Source organism: Equus asinus, chromosome 9 (genome assembly GCF_041296235.1).
Source record: "Equus asinus isolate D_3611 breed Donkey chromosome 9, EquAss-T2T_v2, whole genome shotgun sequence".
Taxonomy (NCBI): Eukaryota; Metazoa; Chordata; class Mammalia; order Perissodactyla; family Equidae; genus Equus; species Equus asinus.
Window position 1 is genome coordinate 56,564,178 of NC_091798.1, and position 22,706 is coordinate 56,586,883.

A 22,706-nucleotide genomic window follows, 5' to 3' on the forward strand; every position below is an offset into this window, starting at 1 on the left:
ATTCTCTTCACGTCTTGTTACAGTTTGAAACCTGAACTAAATGAGCCCCCATGGACAATTATAGCCCAGACTCTTGTGTGTCTGGAGTGGGTAGAGCTACTTACGTAATGTGGCCTTAAACGGGTTTATTACACATTTTTTCTTTTTCATTCCTTCCTCTCAAAACTCCCTCAGATCTCAGTATTCCATTATTAGAATCCAAGTTAAATACATATGCATTGGTCACGACATCTCAGCCATATGTGACAGGAACCCAATTCAAAGTGGCTTAAATAATTTAAGTTTAAAAACAGAGATTGAATGACTCATGTAACTTAAAATTCCCAAAGGATATCAGCTTCACATAACGTGGTGGGATCTGTCTATATCTTGTCTCTGTTATTCTATGTTATGTCAATCTCAACAGCCTCTCCATTCAGGTAGATGGCAAGATGGCTACTAGCATCTCTAGGTCTGCATCCTAGCAACAAAGCAACCCCACAAATAAAGACAACCTCTCCTTTCCAATAACTCCAGCACAATTTCTAGAATTAGACTACTCAGGAAACACACCATTGGGTTAAGATCAGAGACTCTACAGCTAGATAGAAGCAAGTTCATATCATGATTCAGGACTCAGTAATTGTGTGTCTTTAATGAAGCTCTTTAACCTCTTTGAGCTTTAATCTTATCACCTGTAAAGTAGTACCTACTTCCTGAATTAACTGGGGGATTAAATTATTTATATCGTATGTAAAAAATTATCTACTTCCTGAACCATTTGAAGAATTAACTTAGTTAATACATCTAAAGCACTTAGAAAAGTGTTTGGCACCCGATAAGCACTATCTAAATATTAGTTTCTGAGGCTATCTCTAAAACAATTTCTAAGTCTAAGGGAATGAGAGTAAAATATGTTCAGTGTTGTGCCCATCCTGGAGGAGATGTGTTTTCCCATGGACTCACAGTTCAAGAGGAATGGTGTCCCCAGTGAAAAACTGAGGGACCATTATTAGAAGAGTGAGAAATGGATGCCCTTTAAGCAAATACAAGAGATTGACTACAGTCTAAAAAGTTTCTATATGGCCTCGAAAGAACTCATAGATCTCTACATTAGTTTCAGTAACTGTTCCTTAGAGCACATTCAAATTTTGTATTTCAAAGTGGGCCTTGGCAAGTATATATCTGTCCACTTCTATCATATTCACATATTAGGGAGCACCATTAAGAGACATTAGCTATTAAGGGGAAGCAAGTAGTAGGAGCCATTTTAGGGTCTTGGGCAGAGAGAATCTTGAGAAACCTGCTTTCCTCAAGAACTCTTGAAGAATGTTGAACTCCTTTGAATAATTCTGCAAAATTTAATATCATTGTCATAAGCTTAAAATCACACTCGGTATATCCGAACCATGAAAGACATTGTTCCTTCCACTCAGGCATATTTCAGAAATGGTTTCATTGCTTTTTTGTGAAGGGACAAGAATCCATATTTACAGTGCTGATCCCTGGACATCAGTAGTGACAGACTCATGTTGCATGTTTTCTCAACAGGCAGTCAGCAATTCCTCAGCTCTTCATCTGGCTCCCCAGGTGCCTCTTCCCATCCCACCCCCACCAAACACACACACACACACACACACACACACCATCATGCACACATATGTGTACAGAAAATACTCAATAACAATTTAAGGTGAATGCTCTTGGTCATTGCATGGGCTCTATGGTCTGTGATCTTTGTGATTGGTGAATACTTTCAAGGGAATTTTATATTAGGATTTCATTGGGTGCTCATATTTTGTGGGGAGCATAATATAGAGAGGCTACGTGTGTGATACGTGGTGTGGGTTGGCAGTAATATTCTTAACTAGAGGAATATGTGTTATGGTAAGTTATTTGAAAAGTGTGGATGTAGTATATGAGTAGTGTTTGAAAGAGGTGGGTTTGTGCACGAGGGTGATAGTCAAAATGTTTAATAAATAATACAACCCATTCACTGACCATCAGAATGAACCACTGACAAACTGAAGGAACAGAAGCCGTAAATACCCTATACAGTCTTATCCAATCACACTGGTTAAGTACCAATCATGAGTGTGTGCACATACTTCATGGTAGACATACAGTAAGAATTCGGTTATATGCTGGCATTTATTGATGGGCTTCCACACATTAGGCCCCGTTTTGATACTAAGTTGTGGAAAAACAAGCAGCCGTTTTTGAATGGACAGTCATCTATGGCTTACACATATATGTGCCCCAATCTGTTCTCCACTCTTCCTGGCAAAAGACCAGGTCAGTGTGTGGTCCCAGAGCTCACAGGGAAGTCCCGTAATTACCAAGTTCACACACATAGGTTATTTATTTTTTGCTCATTTGTCTTTGCTTATATCTCTAAAACTGTCTAACATATTTGTTATTTCCAGTTTCTTTCTCTCTCCTTTCTTCAGGGCACTGTAAGCTATATTTAGAGAAATGTATGTGTAATTGAAAAAATGAAGCCTTATAATCAGATTTCAGCTGTTTTCTCAATTTGTCATGCTTCTATATCCATCAAAATTTTGTCACAAACTGTAAGCTTCAATTGTTATCTAGTTTTATTAGAACGGCAATCTTTCTCTGTTTCTTATATTTAATAGTTGAGTTTCAGGGAAGGGAGTTAATTAACTCTACATGCACTCTCACACCTAAGACTTTCAAATAAACAGGGAAATTTTAAGTACTTTAGGACTCCAATATAATATGCAGTCATCACGACTTGTCCCCGAGGATAGTCTTGTTCAAGACTAAACATAAAGGAACCATCTTAAGGATCTAGTATTATTGATGTTTGTAATCAAAATATCATCATTTCCCTTCTTTCTGGTGCAAAATTAGGGGACTTCAGTAGTATTCTTATGTGAATACTTGAATATCACAAGCTGTGGTTTTGAGACCAATGAGTAGCCCATCTAAAGGTCTGCATGGGGACCCTCCATAAAGACTTGAAGTTTTTCTCACAACAGTATTGTAAATAGGCTCTATTATTTTCACAACCAAAAGTCCCACTAAAGTGCGTGTAACGAACTCTGAATACCTGAGAAAGTCAAAAGTGGCCAGTGGTTTAACTATGAGATTGATCGGAAAATGCTTCAGAGTGAGGGAAAGACGTGCAGTTGACCAGAAAGGGAGGAAGAATTTATGTAAGTAAAAGGTGAGGGGGAAGAGATTCCTGTGGGTTAAACAGCACATGCAAATGTGTAGTGGTAAAATGTTAATGATAGGTGAAGAGAATAGTGGCATGACTCAATTTCATCAGCAGTTGCTGGAAGAACTAATGGATAAGATAAGCACAAAATGACAAACCTATCAAAATGGCAAACCCACTAACAGGCACCAAGGCCTGTGAGCCATTTTATGTTCTCGGGCAGGGAGAATCTTGACGAAGGTGCTTCAGTCCAGCAGATCCTGCAAGATGTATTAGAGGTAATGAGGCAGGAACCAGGAGGCATGTTGAGAAACAAATTAGATAACAATGACAACAAGCCACTGAAGCCTTGATTGATTCAACAAAACCTGAATTAAATGCTGATCTCATTGCAGGCCTTCAAGAAACCCTGAAGATGATGAATGCAGCTTTTATTCTGCAAATTTGACAGAAAACTTCAGCTCTGAAATCTTTTCTTCAACCAAATCTTTTTTCAAATAAATATTGGCTTCGGTTTACCTTTCAATTAAGGGCCTTAGTCTCACCACAAGCTCAAGACCAGATAGAAGGTGACAATGATGGCTTCACAGAGTGGCAGTGTTGGAGTGAAGGTACAGATCTTTAACTGTGAGAATTTCAGAGAAGCGAGAGTCCTTGGCCTTGGATGGAGTGGAGGGTAACACTTGGGATGCTCTATAGACCAGATTCTCAAGTCTATCAAGCTTTTTAAGCAATGGTAATCCGATTTCTCTGCAATAAAACAGAGGTAAGTCTTCAATATTTTTCTAGTAGACTTTATGTTCTAAGGCGGAGATTCAACTCAAGCTATTAGAAAAGGAAATATCTTTGAAAGACATGTGAAATCTCATGGAAATATGAAAATAGTAATAAGGTACTGCCAATCCACAAAGAAACTGGACCCGAAAGTTCTTTCATTTCCTCCAGGGATGTCTGTTCATCTCTGCTTCTCTCTGAGCTGCTGTTCTGTTATCTCCTCACTGCCTACGCACTTTCTTTCTACGCTTCTTTGGGATGCCTCTGCTCCCCTCCACAACTTACGAGGCATGACTTTAGTCTTCCATTTTGCTGAATCTGTTTAGGTTTCATGGCCTTTTAATTCCAGTGCCTACTATCTTCGATTCCTTTTATTTTTATCTCATTTCAAACATTTTTTAAATAATGACTCTATAAATAATTTATTCTCATTGTTAAAAAAATCATATAACATAGACACATCTAAGGAAAAAAGTACAAAATTAACTAAAATGTTGAGGTAGCTCACATCAACAATTTGATCACAATATTAGTTTTCAAGAGCTGCCATAACAAAATACTACAGACTGGGTGTCTTAAAGAACAGGAATTTATTTCTCACAGTTCTGGAGGCTAGAAGTCAAGATCAAGGTGTTGGCAGGTTTGGTTTCTCCTGAGGCCTGTCTCTTTGGCTTGCAGATGGCTACCTTCTTGCTGCGTCCTCACATGGCTCTGTAAGCACGTATCCCTGATATCTCTCCCGCTTCTTGGATGAGGGCCTACCTTTGTGACCTCATTTAACCTTAATTACCTCTTTAAATGCCCTATTTCCAAATACAGTCACTTTGGGGGTTAGGACTTCGACATACCAATTTGGAGGAAATACAGTTTAACGTAACAGTGACCATAATTTAAAACACCTCTTTCTCACACGTACATGCATGTACTTATACTTTTGCATGAGCTGAATCATACAACACATGCTTTTTTTTTTTATCTCGGAACTTCCTGTTTCTTATAGTCTTATTTTTGACCTCTCTCTTCTTTTCTTTGTTTGATCAACAAACATCAAATAACCAGTGCAAATAATCCTATGTTTTTATTGCCATATTCTTCCATGAATATATAATAGGATCAACAGGCTTTTTGACATTGTTTATTTTTAATGTGATCGTATTTTATATACATTTCTGCAACTCGCATTTCTCACATAACACTACATCAAGGAAATTTATGCTAGTCAATGGGGAAAGCTATAACCCACTCCTTATAATGGATGTACATCATTCTGTGCAATACTAGCACAATTTAGTCAATCGTTCTCCTCCTTAATTGGCATTAATTTTATTTCCGATTTGTTACCATCGCCAACTGTATAGCACTAGACACACATCCACAAATCCTTATATGCTAGTGTTATAATTTTCTTAGAATAGATTCCCAAGAGTTTTATTGCTGGGTCAAAGTTAATGTGTATATTTAAATTTTACAGATATTTCCAGATTGCTCACTTAAAAGCGTATAATAATTCATATTTATACCACAATTATATGAGTGTACACTTTTCCCCAGAATCTATGCCAGCAGAAGGAATTATCACTAACTTAACTATCTGCCAATCTGACGGAGGTAAAATCAGAGCTCACTGTTGCTTTAATTTTCATTTCCCTAAATACAATGAGACGGAACGTAGGTTTACGAGCCATTGTCTTTTCTATAAATTGTTTTTTTATACTCATTGCTCAATTTTCATGGGATTATTTATCTTTTTTTTTTTACTTTTTTGTAAGAATGGTTTGTACTTTATTGACATTGCCCATTCGCCTCTTGTATATTACACAAATGTACCTCCCAATTTATTCCTTGAATTTTGATGTTGTTTATGATAAATTTGGCATGGAAAAAGAATTATACAATGTATATAATCACATATATCTATCTTTTCCTTCATAGCTTCTGAGTTGCCAGGTTTTGTAAAAGGTCTCCTCAAATATTCAATTACAATATATTGTCTGCTCTTCCTCAATTAACCAAACCAAACCATACTCTATAAATAATTTATTGTCATTTATTCTCTCATAGAGAGAAATTTAGTCCTCTGCCAACTCTTAGCCCTCTCACAAGACCGGGAAGCCCTGTATCTAAACAGTCTTATCAAAGCATTCACCCAAGAAATCCAGGCAATTCCCTGGGAGTTATTCTGCTACTTAGATAATTTTTGAACAATTTTTTTTTTTGAGGAAGATTAGCCCTGAGCTAACATCTGCTGCCAATCCTCCTTTTTTTGCTGAGGAAGACTGGCCCTGAGCTAACATCCATGCCCATCTTCCTCTGCTTTCTATGAGGGATACCTATCACAGCATGGTTGCCAAGTGGTGCCATGTCCACACCCAGGATTGGAACCGGGGAACCCCAGGCCACCAAAGCGGAACGTGCATACTTAACTGCTGTGCCACCGGGCCGGCCCCTATTTTCAACAACTTATTTTACTTCTAATTGAGTTTATCTGTTAGAAAATTTTATTGAGTGTTAACCTTATAGTTGAAAAAACCCTTGGGCAAGAAATTCAATATAAATTTTGGCCTTATAAGTAAACCTTGTAAATTATTCGTAATCAAGTTAAAGTGCTTTCTCTTATGTTAAAATATTCTAAATCGTCTTTTCAAATTATAGTTAAAATGGCATATTTCCAACTCAACTTCCCCTGAAAGGGCCACATGAATATCAGTGACCACAACACCATTGGAAAGAATGGGAAGTATGAGGGAGGGGAAGTTTCAGTAGAAAGGGACAGTGATCTCAATCAAATGCACTTAAACTAGTCTGCTATTTCAAACTTCGCAAAAGTATATGACCATCTAAATACATTGCTGGGCATCTCCAAGGGACCATGTAAGCATAAGCTTCACTGGCTTCATGATAAGCCATCCTTTGGTGATCCACCACGTGGTTTCTTTCTACACATGTATTCCAAGAGAATAAAAACTGCCCACCAGAGTGACTAATTACACTAGAAGGATATCTCCGGATCAACCTCTTACTACCATGACCTCCTCTTCCTGTGGAGTCCAGAAACCCCTGATCCAGATGTCCTCCTATCCTAGACTTTTCCCTGCAATCAGTGTCTCAGGGGTTTCTTCTCTTCACAGATCTCTCCATCTCAGCACCAACCATGGGATTTGGACCATTTCATGTGAGTTTTTATGAGAGATTCTTTTTTTCCTGAATTGTGTAAGGTACATATCTTTAAACTTCCATCTGGGGAGAGCAACAGATGTTCTGCATAAAATTGATCAGGTGCTATAGGTGCACGTGTGTCTAAAGATAGACGTATGTGTTCCCAAAGATAAGCACTTTGGTGTGTCCAGAGGCGACTGAAGTAATTCATCTTCCTCAGAAAACTCAGCCTTCATTATCCTTTTCCTTTTAGGAAGCTAAATCCACCAGCTTAGGCATTGGCTCCAAGGTCTCCATATGTCAGGGTCTTTTGTTGATGGCTGCTGGCCCATCAACATCTTGAACTTTGTACTCCCCTGGGCTATTTTACTCTCCTGAAATGGTTGGTATCTATTGGGAGCCTACTCTCACTCTGTGGTACACATACTCCAGTAGTTCTCTAGGGGAATAGACCAGGTGACTAGCCAGACATCTGAAGAAAATCTCCAGGGTCACAAGTCAGTTGGCAGCATTGGCTACGGGGTCTCTCTGCCTTGCCTAGTAAAACATTTGTGTCTTTTCCCTCAGTCTGATAGCAGAACACCAAATAACTATAGTGACCTGATAGAGTAGTATAAATGACTGACCCTGGCAAGCTGTAAGAAAGAAAAATCAACCACCAGAAATATTTTTGGTAAAGTATCTAGGGATGTGCTGGTGAAGTAGCTCTCTGAAAAAAAGAAGTCTTGACTTCTAGTGTTTTCCAATTTCCATGGTGCAAATATTCCTACCATTGGCTATTTCAGGCTACCAATGGTTTAACAACCAGTGCAAGACATTATGCTAAGTGAAATAAGCCAGTCACAGGACAAATACTGCACTCTTTCAGCTATATAAGGTATATAAAATAGACCAGCTCATAGAAACAGAAAGTTAAATGGTGGTTCCCAGGGGCTGGGAGGAGATGGAAATGGAAAGTTGCTGTTCAATGAGAACAAAGTTTCAGTTATGCAAGATGAGTAAGTTCTAGAGATCTTCTCTACAACATTGTACCTGTAGTTAATAAGACTGTATTGTACACTTAAAAATTTGTTAAGGGGCTAGTCTGGTGGCATAGTGGTTAAGTTCACTGTGCTCCACTTCGGTGGCCCAGGGTTTGCTGGTTCAGATTCCGGGCACAGACCTGCACACCACTTATCAAGCCATACTGTGGCAGCATCTCACATACGAAATAGAAGAGGATTGGCACAGATGTTAGCTCAGCAACAATCTTCCTCAAGCAAAAAGAGGAAGATTGGCAACAGATGTTAGCTCAGGGCCAATCTTCCTCACATACACAAAAAAAATTGTTAAAAGGGTTGATGTCATATTAAGTGTTCTTAACATGATTTCAAAAAGTTCTAAATATTTAAAAATTGGCCCTCAAGAGACAGTATGAATTGACCCTAGCATATCATTGAAAATATGGTTTTAGCACATAAAATAATAATATACAGTATATATAAAAATCTTAGATTATATTGTTAAATATAAATTTAAAAATAAATGTTGGAAAGTGTAAAAATTGTCTATCAATTATTTTTTGTTATTGGTTATTGTTGCCTGTATATTTGAAAAATAAAATCTATCTTTTTTGTGCTAAGATGGTGACATCTAGTCTTATATTTCACAACATGATGCATAGCACCCAATTCATTCTTAAATCCTCTAAATGGAGCAATATTTAACTTTACTCAGTTTCATAACAATAAACTATGTCTGTTTACACATATACTTCTAACCTTGAACATATTATTTGTATAATAGTTTTAACATTTAGGATAACTTCTCTTGAAAAAAAATTTTTTTAAAGATTGACACCTGGGCTAACATCTTCTGCCAATCTTCATTTTTCTTTTCCTATTTTTTAGATTTTTTTTAAATTTTTTTCCTTTTTCTCCCCAAAGCCCCCCAGTACATAGTTGTATGCTCTTCGTTGTGGGTCCTTCTTGTTGTAGCATGTGGGACGCTGCCTCAGCATGGTTTGAAGAGCAGTGCCATGTCCGCGCCCAGGATTCGAACCAAGGAAACACTGGGCCGCCTGCAGCGGAGTGCACGAACTTAACTACTCGGCCACGGGGCCAGCCCCTGCCAATCTTCATTTTTTTTTTTTCTTCCTCTTCTTCTCCCCAAAGCCCCTCAGTACATACTTGTATATTCTAGTTGTGAGTGCCTCTGGTTGTGCTACGTGGGACACTGCCTCAGCACGGCCGGATGAGCAATGCCACGTCCACGCCCAGGATCTGAACCGGTGAAACCCTGGGTCACCAAAGAGGAGCACACCATCTTAGCCACTTGGCCATGGGGCCAGCTCCCTCTTGAAAAATTTATAAATGCTTAAATTCGATTTCAGTATCAAATTTCAGTGCAGTTCAATAACTTCCATATATGTCTTCCTTTACCCAAATACCACAAATTGAAACAGGCTAACTGAACAATGTAGTTCATTTTCGTAAGTGTAGATATCCGGGAACACTTTTGGGAATCTATGCGTAACTTTCAAATTTTGCAAATTTAGTGCAGGTTGTTACTTTCATTGCTGGTTACCAGCAGCATGGTAAAGGGGCAAAACTCTCTGTTGCCAAACTATTTCCCTAATGATAGTTTCATTAATAGTAAGTAAATTGGATCCTTTCTTTGATTAATAAATAATAAACTATTTATTAGAGAAGTTTTAGGTTCATAGCAAAATTGAGCAAAAAGTGCAAAGAGTTCCCATATACCCCCTTTCCCTATACACTCACAACCTCCCCTTTTGACATCCTTCACTACAATGGTACATTTGTTTCAATTGATGAACTTGCACTGACACATTTTACATATTTTGTATAACTATTTTTGAACACATTTTCAGAGAAATGTAGAACTTGTCGAGACAAGATTTTAATATATACCTAAAAGGCCAGCTTTTTCTTTCAATCTTCAGTGTAAGCTGAGGTAAGAATGTACTCTTAGATGACATGAATAAGTTCATTTCTCCAATGGGACAAAGACTCTCTTGATCACAACACAGATAAATCATGACTGCCATATTTAACAGCTAACTCATCAGCATAGATGCTAAAATATCTATGTCTTGGGCATCAAAAGTGCATGAAGTTTACAGTGTTCCACTGCCAATTTTCAGCACAAAAAGATTCCTGTGAAACACTGCAAAAATTAACTTAGTTCTGGGGGCTGGCCCAGTAGCCAAGTGGTTAAAGTTCTGTGTACTTGCTTGGGTGGCCTGGGGTTCAGGAGTTCAGCTCCTGGGTAGGGATCTACTCCACTCATCAGCCACGCTGTGGAGGCATCCCACATACAAAGTAGAGGAAGATTAGCACAGACATTAGCTCAGGGCTAATCTTCCTCAAGCAAAAAAAGAAGATTGGCAATGGCTGTTAGCTCAAGGAAAATCTTCTTCACACACACACAAAAAGTAACTTAGTTCTACATCCTTGCACAATGTTACCATCTTGGAGTTAAGTTTTGAATTAAGTTAGGTGTTATCACTAATTATCACAGGAAAACCATGTCTAACATTCTTGCTAACTTTGAGGATTTTTTCTAAATATAAAAATAATAAATTTGTGCTGTTGGGTGTTATATGAGCTTCAATGTGCAGAAGTATTTTACTCACATCAAAATTCTCATTTAAGACAGCAAATGATTGTAGCTAAAGTGTAGATGATATAGAGATAGAGATATTAACAAGTTGCAATTATCTATCAATAATAACCAGAGCAAATTATCTAATTCTTTTATGGCATTTGTCACATAGATTTCTTCCTTAGTGACCAACAATAGTTCTGATTAGACTTATAATCATAAATTATTTTACCAGTTAGGACATGCAACTTCTGCCCTACTAACAGAAAACCTTGTATATAATCAAAATCTATAAAATAATTTGATGTCCACAATATATTTTTTTCAGTGAATCTGTGAATTCCAGTTCTGCCCAAGATGAGATAACAGGGATCAGATTCATAGTTTCATCTAAAGAAGATAAAAATCTAAACAAAATATATAAAACAAAGGTTTTAAAGACATTGGACATAAGGCTGTGAAGAAGAGATGTGGAACAAGAGTCTCTTTGCGATTGTCCCAATTGATATCCTTGAGAGAGTTTCCAGAATGAAGCCCAGGGAAGAGAACCTGGGGAAGCCCAAAACACTTCCTGAGATGAAGAGACATGTGTGACGGACCAAGAACACCAAGACACTAAATTGCACAGGGCAGAGTATCAAAGAGAAGATGTATGCAGAGAAAAAATTCCAGAGACTTGCATGAAGATTCTATTCAGTATTAAGCAATGTATGATAAACTCCATGTGATGAAACTCCATGAAGGTGGGGAGAAAACAGAAGGGTTAAAGGGAACAAGAACAGGCATTCACACAGACTGAGAATAATACCTGATACCAGAGCCAGACTGGAAAACTTCATAATTCATAGGGACATTGTGTAGAGGAATCAGAACAGTCTTGCCTCAGATGTGGAAAATAATTACCCCTTGACTAAATGCTGCTCTGCTACTGCCTAATAAATGTTAAAGACAAGATGAAAAAGCATCAAGCTGTTTCCAAATAATTTAGCCACATTTCAGAACAAAATTCAACTGTATTTATAAGAATACAAAATTTTCAAGCACCCAACAAGGTAAAAAAATCACAGTGTCTGGCATCCAATCAAAAATTAGCAGGCATAAGAAGAAGTGAGAAAATACTACACATAATGAGAAGAAAAATCAATCAATCAAAACAGACTCAGAACTGACACAGATGATGGAATTAGCAGACAAGAACATTAAAATGAATGTTATAACTGCATTCCATGTGTTCAAAAAGCTGGAAGAAATATTGAACATGTTAAGCAAACCTTGAAGATATAAAAAAGACCAAATTGAACATAAGGTAAAAGCTACAATGAGATAAGTGAGGTGAGATAAAAACTACAATATCTGAGAGGAAATACACACTTAATAGGATTAATGGCACATTAAACATTGCAGAATAAAATATTAGTGAACCTAAAGATATAGCAATATCAATGACCCCAAATGAAAGCCAGAGAGATTTTTAAAAAGACTTAAAAACAAAAATAAACCGAACACCAGTGAGCTGCAGGACAATATTAAGTGGCACAATACATGTGCAACTAGAGTTTCCAAAGAAAAGGGGAAGAGGACAAAAAAGATGTTTGAAATAAAAATAGCTTAAAGTTCCCCAAATTTGACAAAACCTTCAGATCCAAAGCTCAACAAAAACCTAAGCACAAGAAATATGAAGAAAACTACATGAAGATACATCATGATCTAACTGCTCAAAAATAGTGATAAAGAGAAAATCTTAAAAGCAGTAGGAGAAAAAGACATATTACATAGAGAAGAACAAGGTAAGAATAAAAACAAATTTCTTGTCAGAGAGAGTGCAATATCTCTAAAGTATTTTAAGAAATACTTTAAAGTATTTTAGTACTGTTAACCTAGAATTTTACACCTAGAAAAAGTATCTCTCAAAAGGGAAATGAAATATATGTTTTCATTCGTACAAAGCTGAAATACAAAACATACAAAAACTGAAATCATTCATTTGCAACAGACTTGCACTGCAAGAAATATTAAATGAAGTCCTTCAAGCATTGGAAAATTACATCAAGTGGAAATATATAACTACTCTTAGGAATGTAAAGGCCCAGAAATAGTAACTTTGTGAGTATTTATAAGATTTGTCCTACTATGATTTAAATAATTTTAAAAGAAAATTGATTGTTTAAACAAAAACAGTAAGAGTGTAGTGATGGCTTTATAACATTTATATATAAATGAAACGTATGACAACAATAGTACAAATGTCAAAAGGGAGAAATAGAAAAATATTGTTGTCATTCATTTTTTAAGGTATGTTTTTTTTTCCTTGGTGAGGAAGATTGGCCCTGAGCTAATGTCCATTGCCAATCTTCTTTTTTTTCCCTCCCCAAAGCCCTGGTACATAGTTGTATATCCCAGTTCTGGGTCATTCTAGATTTTTCTATGTGGGATACTGACACAGTATGGCTTGATGAGCAGTGTGTAGGTCTGTACCCAGAATCCAAACCAGTGAACCCTGGGCCCCCAAAGCAGAGCACACAAATTTAACCACTCGGCCACAGGGCCAGCCCCAGTTGTAGTGTTCTTATGCTATATGTAAAGTGAAATAACTATCCCCTGAAGGTAGACTATGATAGTTTTAGATGTATACTATAGAATATAAAGCAATCTCTACAATAGTACAGTAAAGAATTATAGCTATTAAGACAACAAAGGAGATAAAAAAGAAAGATAAAAATAATCAATTAGTCTAACAAAAAGGCAGAAAAGAAGAAATGATGTGGGTAAGAAGAACAGACAGGAAAAATAAAAAACAAATAGCAAGGAGCAAGGTTGCAGATTTAAACCTAACTATATCAAAAATCACATTTAATGTAAATGGTTTAAATGACCCAAATTAAAGGCAGATTTATAGGTTTGATAAAAAGCAAGATTCAACCATAAGTTACCTATAGGAAACTCACTTTAAATATAAAGACACAAATATGTTAAAAGGAAAGCATCAGGAAAAGATACACCATAGTAACAGTGGTAACAAGAAGGCTGGCATGGCCTAACATTAGGTAAAGTAAATTTCAGAGAGAAATATTTTACCAGGGATAATGAAGTTCTTTCCATCATGACAAAGTGTCAATTCACTTAGAGGACCTAATAATAGAGTCTCAAAATACTTGAAGCAGAAACTGACAAACAACAAGGAAAAATAGGCAAAACTACAAAATCATACTCAGAGATTTCAATATTCCTTTCTCAATACTTGATGGAAAACACACAGAAATTCATTACGTATAAAGAGCTAAGAAACAATACCAACCAGTTTGACTTAATTGATATTTATAGTATTCCTCACCCAATAAGAGAAGAATACACATTTTATTCAGATTCACGTGGAATATTTAGCAAGATAGATCACATTCCTGGAGATGACACATTTGAATAAATTGAAAATGACTGGAGTCACACAAAATACGTTGTCTGACCAAATGGAATTGAATAAGCCATGAAGAACAGAATTATATCTGGAAAATACCAAATATATGGAAACTAAATAACATATATCTAAATAATCTCTGCATCAAAAAATAAATAAAAGAGGAAAAAGGGAGATGGAAAAGTTTTTCTTTTTCCCCCTAGTTTTATTGAGATATACTTGAAATATAGCCCCACGTAAGTTTAAGGTGTAAAGCATAATGATTTGACAAAAAAAGTTTTCTTGAACTGAATAAAACTATAAACGTAATATACAGTGTGTGAGATGCCACTAAAGAAGTAATTAGAGGGAAACTTATAGAACTAAATTTCTACATTACAAAGGAATAAAGGTCGCAAAACAACGATTTCCGTTTCTATATTAGGAACTAAAAAATAAGAGTTAATAAACTTAAATAGGCAAAAGAAAGACTGTAACAAAGGCCAGATGGAAATCAATAAAAAACTTAAATACAGAAAAATCAATACAACCAAAAGCTGGTTTTTGAGAAGATGAATAAATTTATAAACTTATGGCTGAACTGATCAGAAAAAAAGAATAACTTACCAAAATTGAGAGAAACAAAGTTACTACAGATTCTACAGATATCAAAAGAATAATAAAGGAATATTATGAACAACTATTTCTCAATAAATTTGACAATTTAGGTGGAATGGATAAATTCCTTGTAAAACACAAACTACCAAAGCTCACCCAAGAAAAAAAATAGAAAACCTTAATAGCTTGATATTGATTAAAGATATTGAATTAATAGTTAAAAATTTACCCACAAGGAAAACTCCAGACGCAGATCACTTCACTGGTGAATTCTATCAAGCATTTAAAGAGAAATAATAGCAATTCTACACAGACACAGATAAATCGTTGAAGAGGAAATATTTCCTAACTCATTTTATGAGGACAGCATTACTCTGAATCCAAAACTAAACAATTACCAAAAAAGAAAACTACAGAACAATTTTCCTGATGAATATAGATGCAAAAATTCCTTATAAAATTTTAGCAAATTGAATCCAGGTTATTTTTAAAAAGACAATATTATTACAGCCAAGTAGGGTTTATGCTAAGAATGCAATCTTAGTTTAACATTCAAATATCAATCTATGTAATTTACTATATCAGTACATTAAGATTAAAAACATACTCTCACTTCAATATATGCAGAAAAAGCATTTAACAAAATGCCAGATGCATTAATGGTAAAAGACTATCAACAAATTATGAACAGTAGGTAACATCCTCAAACTGATGAAGTGCATCTTTAAAGAAAAAATGCAGCGTTAGTGTCATACTTAAAGGTGAAAGTCTAGTGTTTTCACCTTAAGATTGAGAATGAGTTAAGGATGTTCATGATCATCACTTCTGTTCAACACTGTACTGGAGGCCAGAACCAATGTAATAAATGAAAAGAGAAACAAAAAGCATATTGATAAAGATAGAAGAAGTAAAACTGCCTCTGCTTAGAGATGATACATATTTATGTAGAAATTAACAGGGAATCTACAAAACAACTACTAAATGTAATAAGTGAGTTTAGCAAGATCATGGAATACAAGTTTAATATTTAAAAAATAATTGGATCTTTATATATTAATAACAAAAAAATTGGAAAATGAAATTAAAAAGTCAATTCTATACACAGTTGCAACAAAAACCATGGACTACTTATTATATCAAACAGAAGATATCCAAAATCTATACACTAAAAATTAAAAAATATTGTTGGACAAAAATAAAGATGACCTAAATAAATGGAGTGATCTATCATGCTCATGTGTTGCAAGACTTGATATTGTTAAAGGCAATCTTCACCAAGTTGATCTATAAATTCAGTACAATCCAAATCAAAATTTTAGCAGCAGTATTATTTTTTTTGTAGCAAATGATAAACTGGTTCTAAAATTTTCATGGACTTGCAAGGAATCTACAATAACAAAAGATATTTTAAGGGAAAAAAACAAAGCTTAAGGACTTACCCTCCCTGATTTCATGACTAACTATAAAACTACAGCAATCAATTCATTTGGTTACTGACAAAGAGATAGACATATACATTAATGAAACAGAACAGAGAGTTCAGAAACAGACCCACAATATACTGTTCAAATGATGTTAAATAAATGTATCAGTGCAATTCAATGGGGAAAGAAAAGTTTTTCAACAAATGGTACTGGATCAACTGGGTGTCTAATGATTACCATTATGGATACTGGAAAAACTAAAATTAGAAAGACTGACTATAACAAGTGTTGGCAATGATTTAGAGCAACTAGAACCTTCATACACTGCTGGTGGGAATTTAAAATTGTACAACTACTGTTATGGACTGAATGTCTGTTTCCCCGCAAGATTCATATTTTGAAATCCTAACCTCCAATTTGATGGTATTAGGATGTGAGGCTTTTGGGGAGTGATTAGGTCATGAGAGTGGAGCTCTCATAAATGGATATAGTGCCTTATAAAAGGGACCCCAGAGAGCTTTCACCTGCTGTTTCTAAAACGTGAGGCTACAAGGAGAAATATGCAGTCTGCAACCCAGAAGAGGGCTGACACTAGAACCCAACCACACTGCACCCTGATCTCAGACTTCTGGCCTCTAGACTGTAAGAAATAAATATCTGTTGTTTATAAGTCACCCAGTCTATGGTACTTTGTTACAGCAGCCCAAACTGACTAAGTCAACTACTTTGGAAAGTCTGAGTTTCTCAAACAGTGAAATATTGCCCAACCATTCCACATCTCAGTATTTACTAAAGAGACAGGAAAGCAGAACCATCCATACAAAGACTTATATGTGAATGTTTATACCAGCTTTATTGGAATAGCCAAAAACCAGCAACAAATCAAATGTTCATCAGCAAGAATGGATAAACATATTGTGATATATAGGCATACGGTGAAACACTACTCAACAAGAAAAAGAGAACTGTTGATGCAATATGTATATATCTCAAAATAATTACACTTAGTGAAAGCAGCCAACAAAGAGTGTATACCATACGATTCCATGTATACAAAATTCTAGAAAATGAATACTCATTTACAGTGACATAAAGGAAATGTGTGGTTACCTGAAGACAGGTATAGAGGACAGAATGGATTACAAATGGACACAAGGAAACTTTTGTAGTGATAGATATGTTCATTATCTCAATTGTCATGTTGTTTTCACAAGTATACACATATGCCAAAATTTATCAAATTATATAATTTAAAAATGTGTAGTTTATTGAACATAATTTAAAAATGTGTGGTTTATATTTTAATAAAGTTGTGAAGGAGTAAAAATTAAAATTTAAAGAATAACTTTCAGCCTAGATTTCCGTGTCAAGCCAAATATTCAGGCAAGTGTAAAGGTATAAAAATAGTCAATATTAGGGAAGTTTTAAAGGAGTAATGATATTGATTCATTGTCTAGGTATGCATAGCATTTGCTGCTAATGCTACTGATAGCTAGCTAACATCTGATGGGGCTTTCAGAAAATATCAAAATAGTATGCAAAGTATATATACACAATTTACCTACCTTACTATTAGAAGACATCACTTCTATCATGTAAAGAGAATGATTTATTTATACACCTGTCTCCCAAAATGTGAATTCATCTGCAGGTAATGGTGGTGAGAGATATGAACCCATAAACCACTGCTCAGGTTCATATCTCATTTGTCTTGAGTGTCTCCATTATTGAGAATCTCCACACTTCACTCACAACCATGTATTGCTACACAGGTAATCATTGACCTTCCCTTGCTCCAAACGCAACAAACTGATTGAATTTTGCATTTTTTTCTTGTTATTTTGATATTTGTTTGTTTGGGAGAGATGCCTCCAGTTTCCCTTTGCCTAAATTTATTAACTGTTGCATTTTTCAAGAGAAATATTTTAAATGAATGAATGAATGAATATAAAAGAACTTGTTACTTTTATTGCATAGGCTATTTGTCACTTAAGTTTCCCAATATTATCCAGCAACTTTGAATAGTCGCAAATGAATTTCAACAATTTACTTTAACGTTTTCCAGTAAAATTACTACATACTTATTTTTAAAATTGTAGACACATCAAAAGCTTATCTTTATTAGCTTTGAGCTGTAAAAGACATTAATTTATTCTTTGCCAGAGAAAGGGAAATATGTGCTAAGTGGACAGTTGTTACCCACCTACTACATTGTTGTAGAGTATCAAATTACTACACTGATTAACAGTAATTAAGTTATTTAAAAAACTGACTGCAGTTATTTATTCTAACATCAGCATCGTCCTAAGCCGTTAATTATTTCCACTATGGTTGACAGCATTTCCAAAGGCTCCAACTGCAAAGAGCATATGTAATAAACTTGCCAAAGACATACTTTTATGATGCATGTTAAATGCAATGAAAACATGAGAGAGTTGGAAACTTAAAAAAAATAACAGAGGAAACATTGCAAGTTAAGGGTCCCCACATTATTGCCGATCTCTACATTACAAGTACATCAGATTAAAGGAATGAAATGAATATTGCTTAGCTATGCAGCAAATGAGGAACTTGGTATGAATGCAAAAATCTGTGAAGGGCACAAAATTCAATAAAAAGCATTATTGAGTATTATTATGAGATGAGTTATAGTTAGAAACATTAAGAGAGCACTTACAAAAACTGATGGATGAGTGCAAAGTTCTAGACTTTTCTTAAGAGCTGTCAGCAAACCCATATTCTTTCCATGCTTCTAATAAGCCCAGAAATCATGTAGACAGGTCATAGGCTCAAAGGAAGAGCACAGGATTTGGAGTCACAGAACACTGGAAGTTCCAGCCTGGCTCTACCATTTACTTACTGTGTGGCATTAGGCAAGTTACCTAGCCTCTCAGAGCCTCAGTTCTTTCACCCAAACAAAATAGGAATAATAATAGAACCTATCCTCGTAGGATTATAATAAAGATTGAATGAAATAATATGCATGTAAAGTACTTAACACAATGCTTGACACACAGAGCTCAATAAATGGCACCTGTCATTATTAAGGTTACATTGTTGTATTTTTTTCAGATTGCAGAAGCACAACATTGAGCCAAATCAGGAAGATACCTGAACCTTCTAGACCCACCATATATTCTACATTGCTAAAATATTTAAGATACAGGTGGCCAAATAAACAAACTTTTATCATTTAAGCTCATGAAAGAAAATACTATTTCTTACACTTTTCTGTAGTCCAATAGCAGGACACTTTGCACAAATTAATTTCTTAGTAAATTTTGGTGGATTCTTTTCCAAACAAATCATAACTTGTCAATTGTCTATAAACAAATATTACTCCACAATCTTACAAATTTTCTATAAGGAATATATGCATACAATACTTCAAGAACATATTTCACAGTTTCCTCAAGAATTTACTGGAAATTCAGATATGCAAAGATAAGTTGGGAATTCTATAATTCTCTTTAAGTATAAATACATGGTTTAAATATTATAAAACATTCTTTATTCTCCATTTCTCCACCCTCAACATCCAATCCATTAGAAGTTCATAAATATCTCAGACTCCACCCACTGCTCTCCAATTCCACTGCCACCTCCCAGGTCAGGAGCCATGGTTTCTCAGCTAGATTTCTATAGTAGCTTCCTAGTTAGTCTTCCCTCCCCCCTTCTCTCTCTCATATCAATTTTATATATGGTAGCTGGTGTGATCTTTGTAAAACGCATGTCACCTCTCTCCTTAAACCCTGAGGGGCAGCCATTTCCCTCAGATAAAATTCCAAAGATATCAGCCTTCACAGTGAGCAGCTCTGTACTTACATCTTCAATCATATTCATTGCCACGCCCCACCCCCACTCCCTGTCCCAAATACAAATTACACTCCAGTTAGAATAAACCGCTTGAATTCCTCAAACACACCATTCTTTCTAGCACACTCATTTTCCTCCATCTGAAAGACTCTTTTTCTTCTTCAGCTGATTAACTCTTGCTCATCTCTTAGGTCTAGGCTTAGAAATCGCTTCTTTTTAAAAAATTTCTCCAGATCCCCTTAGTTTGGATTAGGTACTCTCTTAGAAGCAATTATAGCAAAATCTATATTTCATTTATTCACTCAAGATATGTTTGTGGATTGCCTACTCCTCACAGGCTCTGTTCTAGGCACTGGGATTCAGCAACACAAATACACCCCCGGCTCTCCGAGAATTTATGTCATAATGGAGCATTCAGAAAGTTAAAAAATAAACAACTAATTTATATCAGATGGTATTAAGTGCCTTGGAAAAAAAAGAAATTAGAATAAAGGGAACAGGATCTGTCAAGTTGATGTGTGATGTTCTCTGATAGGCTGTCAAGGAAAGGGTCAGAGAGGAGATGACATTTGAACAGAGACCTAAAAGATATGAGGGAGGGAGCAAGGTGAATTTTGAGGAAAGGGAGTTGCAGGCAATGGGAAGAGCACATGGTACGGCCCTCACTCAGATGGTGAAGTGCTTGGCTGCTTACCTTGTTTGAGGAACAGCAAGAAAGCCAGTGAGGCTAGATCAGAGTAAGAAAGAGAGAAGAAATTAGGTCAGAGAGATAACGGGAGAAAGGCAGATCATTTCAGGCCTTGTAGACACTGTAAGGCCTTTGGACACTTTCCTAGACGGAAAACCAAAGGAGGGTTCGAGAAATGCCCATAAAAGGAGCATGTCACCTGACTTATGTGGTAAGAGTAGAGCACAGTGGCAGCCGTAGAAGCAAGGGGACCTGTTAGGTTGTTGTAATACATGTGATGCAAGATGATGGTGGTTCAGAACTGACTGCAAGGAGCAAGGAATGGTCAAATTCTGGATGTACTCTGAGGATGTACTCTGGATGTACCCACAGAATTTACTGATAGATGGGGCCTGAGAGATGAAAATCAAAGGTCTCCAAGTTTTTTGATCTGAGTAACTGGAAGGAAGCAATTCCCATCACTGAAACGGGAAATACTGCCAATGAAGGAGGAAGCATGGGAAAGGCATAGAAGGCAAACTGAGGTACCTAATAGTAATTCAAATGATGACATCAAGTAAGCAGCTGTATAAACAAATCTGCAGTTTGGTGGGGAATCAGAATAGAGATACTCATTAGCGAGCCTTCGGCAATCCTAGATGAGATCACCTAGAGGAGTGGAAATACAAAAGAGATGAAGCCCAGGGCGTGAGCCTTCATTTAGGAAGATGCAAAGAAACTAACAAAGGAGACTGAAAAGACCTGACTGGTGAAATAAACATAAAGAGAGAGGGATATCCTGAAAGCTAAATGAAGAAAGCCTTCTAAGTAGGAGTGATCACTGTGTCAAATGAAGCTGACACGTCAAGTAAGATGAAGACTAAGAAATAACCATTTAATTTGGCAACATGGAGGTCACTGGTGATATTTATAAGACCTATTCTGTTGGAGCTGTAGGGTGAAAACTTGATTATATAGAGTTCAGGAAAGAACAGAAGGACTGGAAGTGGAGTCGTTGAGTATTGAGGAAATTTTCAGAGGAATTTTTCTATAAAGAGACATAGAGCAAAAGAGCATGGCTAGAGGAAAATATGGGCTCAAGAGAAGTTTTCTTTTTAAATAAGAGAATTAAAAAATGTTTGTGAGCTAAAGGGAATAAATTAAAGAATATTCTGTAGTAACAGAATCATTTACAACATTTACCAAAGAACTTACTAATATCCAACATTTGTGGTATGCCAAAAATATAAGAATATTCTGCAATCAACTTTTAAGTACAAAAGGTTTTATTTGCAAAACAGTAATAGTAAGACAAAAGACAACAACAAAGAGACCACAACTTATAAGTAGTTTCAAATATTTGTATCTGTTTTATTAACATAACGGTTAAATAGTTCATTTTTTAATATTAAGGCAATATATTCATAGATTTCACTTCTACCACCATTCTCTTTAAAACTGAATGAGGAATGGAATCTGTGTATTCCCTTTTGTCTTACATAGTGAATTTTTTATTATCTACATCAATGACTTGGGGAGAGAAAGAGATCAACGGACAGGAGAACAGAGATATGAATATTCATTTACCTTTGGGTTTTATGGTACTTTATTCTTCCTAGAGATTTCTCTATGATTACCTTCAAATTTGGGTATGAAGATCAGTAGAAACATTTTTCTGAGAATCCACATGCTTCTTCTCCTAGGGGTAAGAGTGAGAAGCATTAAGGAACATCTGGGACTAGTAAGAACTTAGCTAATAGAACAACAGAATGACAACCATACCCTAACAACAACTACCAGTTACCAAATATCTGGTGTCTGTTCCTTGCTGCGCTTGGTGCTTTCCAAGCATTGTCTCTACTTCTCACAAAACCTCTGACTCCATGTTATTATCCTCATATAAAAGATGAGGAAACTGATACTTGGAGAGAATATATAACTTGACTAATGCCTTCAATTTAGTAAGATATAGAGCTGGAGATTCAAACTGAGAACACACCAGTTCCAAAACACACCTCTTTCCAACATGCCATGCTGCTTCTCTACTACCAATTTTCTGCAATTAAGTAGGTTCAATCTATGTACCAT

General features: G+C 35.8%; 1 long non-coding RNA gene across 1 annotated transcript in view; it reads right to left on the reverse strand.

Moving 5' to 3' along the window:
* Nucleotides 1-22,706, reverse strand: part of LOC123275683 (uncharacterized) — a 163,473-nt gene that overhangs the window by 18,730 nt on the left and 122,037 nt on the right. The window contains exon 3 of the long non-coding RNA XR_011505891.1: nucleotides 22,206-22,317. This is a non-coding gene — a long non-coding RNA (uncharacterized lncRNA). The remainder of the gene's footprint in view (nucleotides 1-22,205; nucleotides 22,318-22,706) is intronic.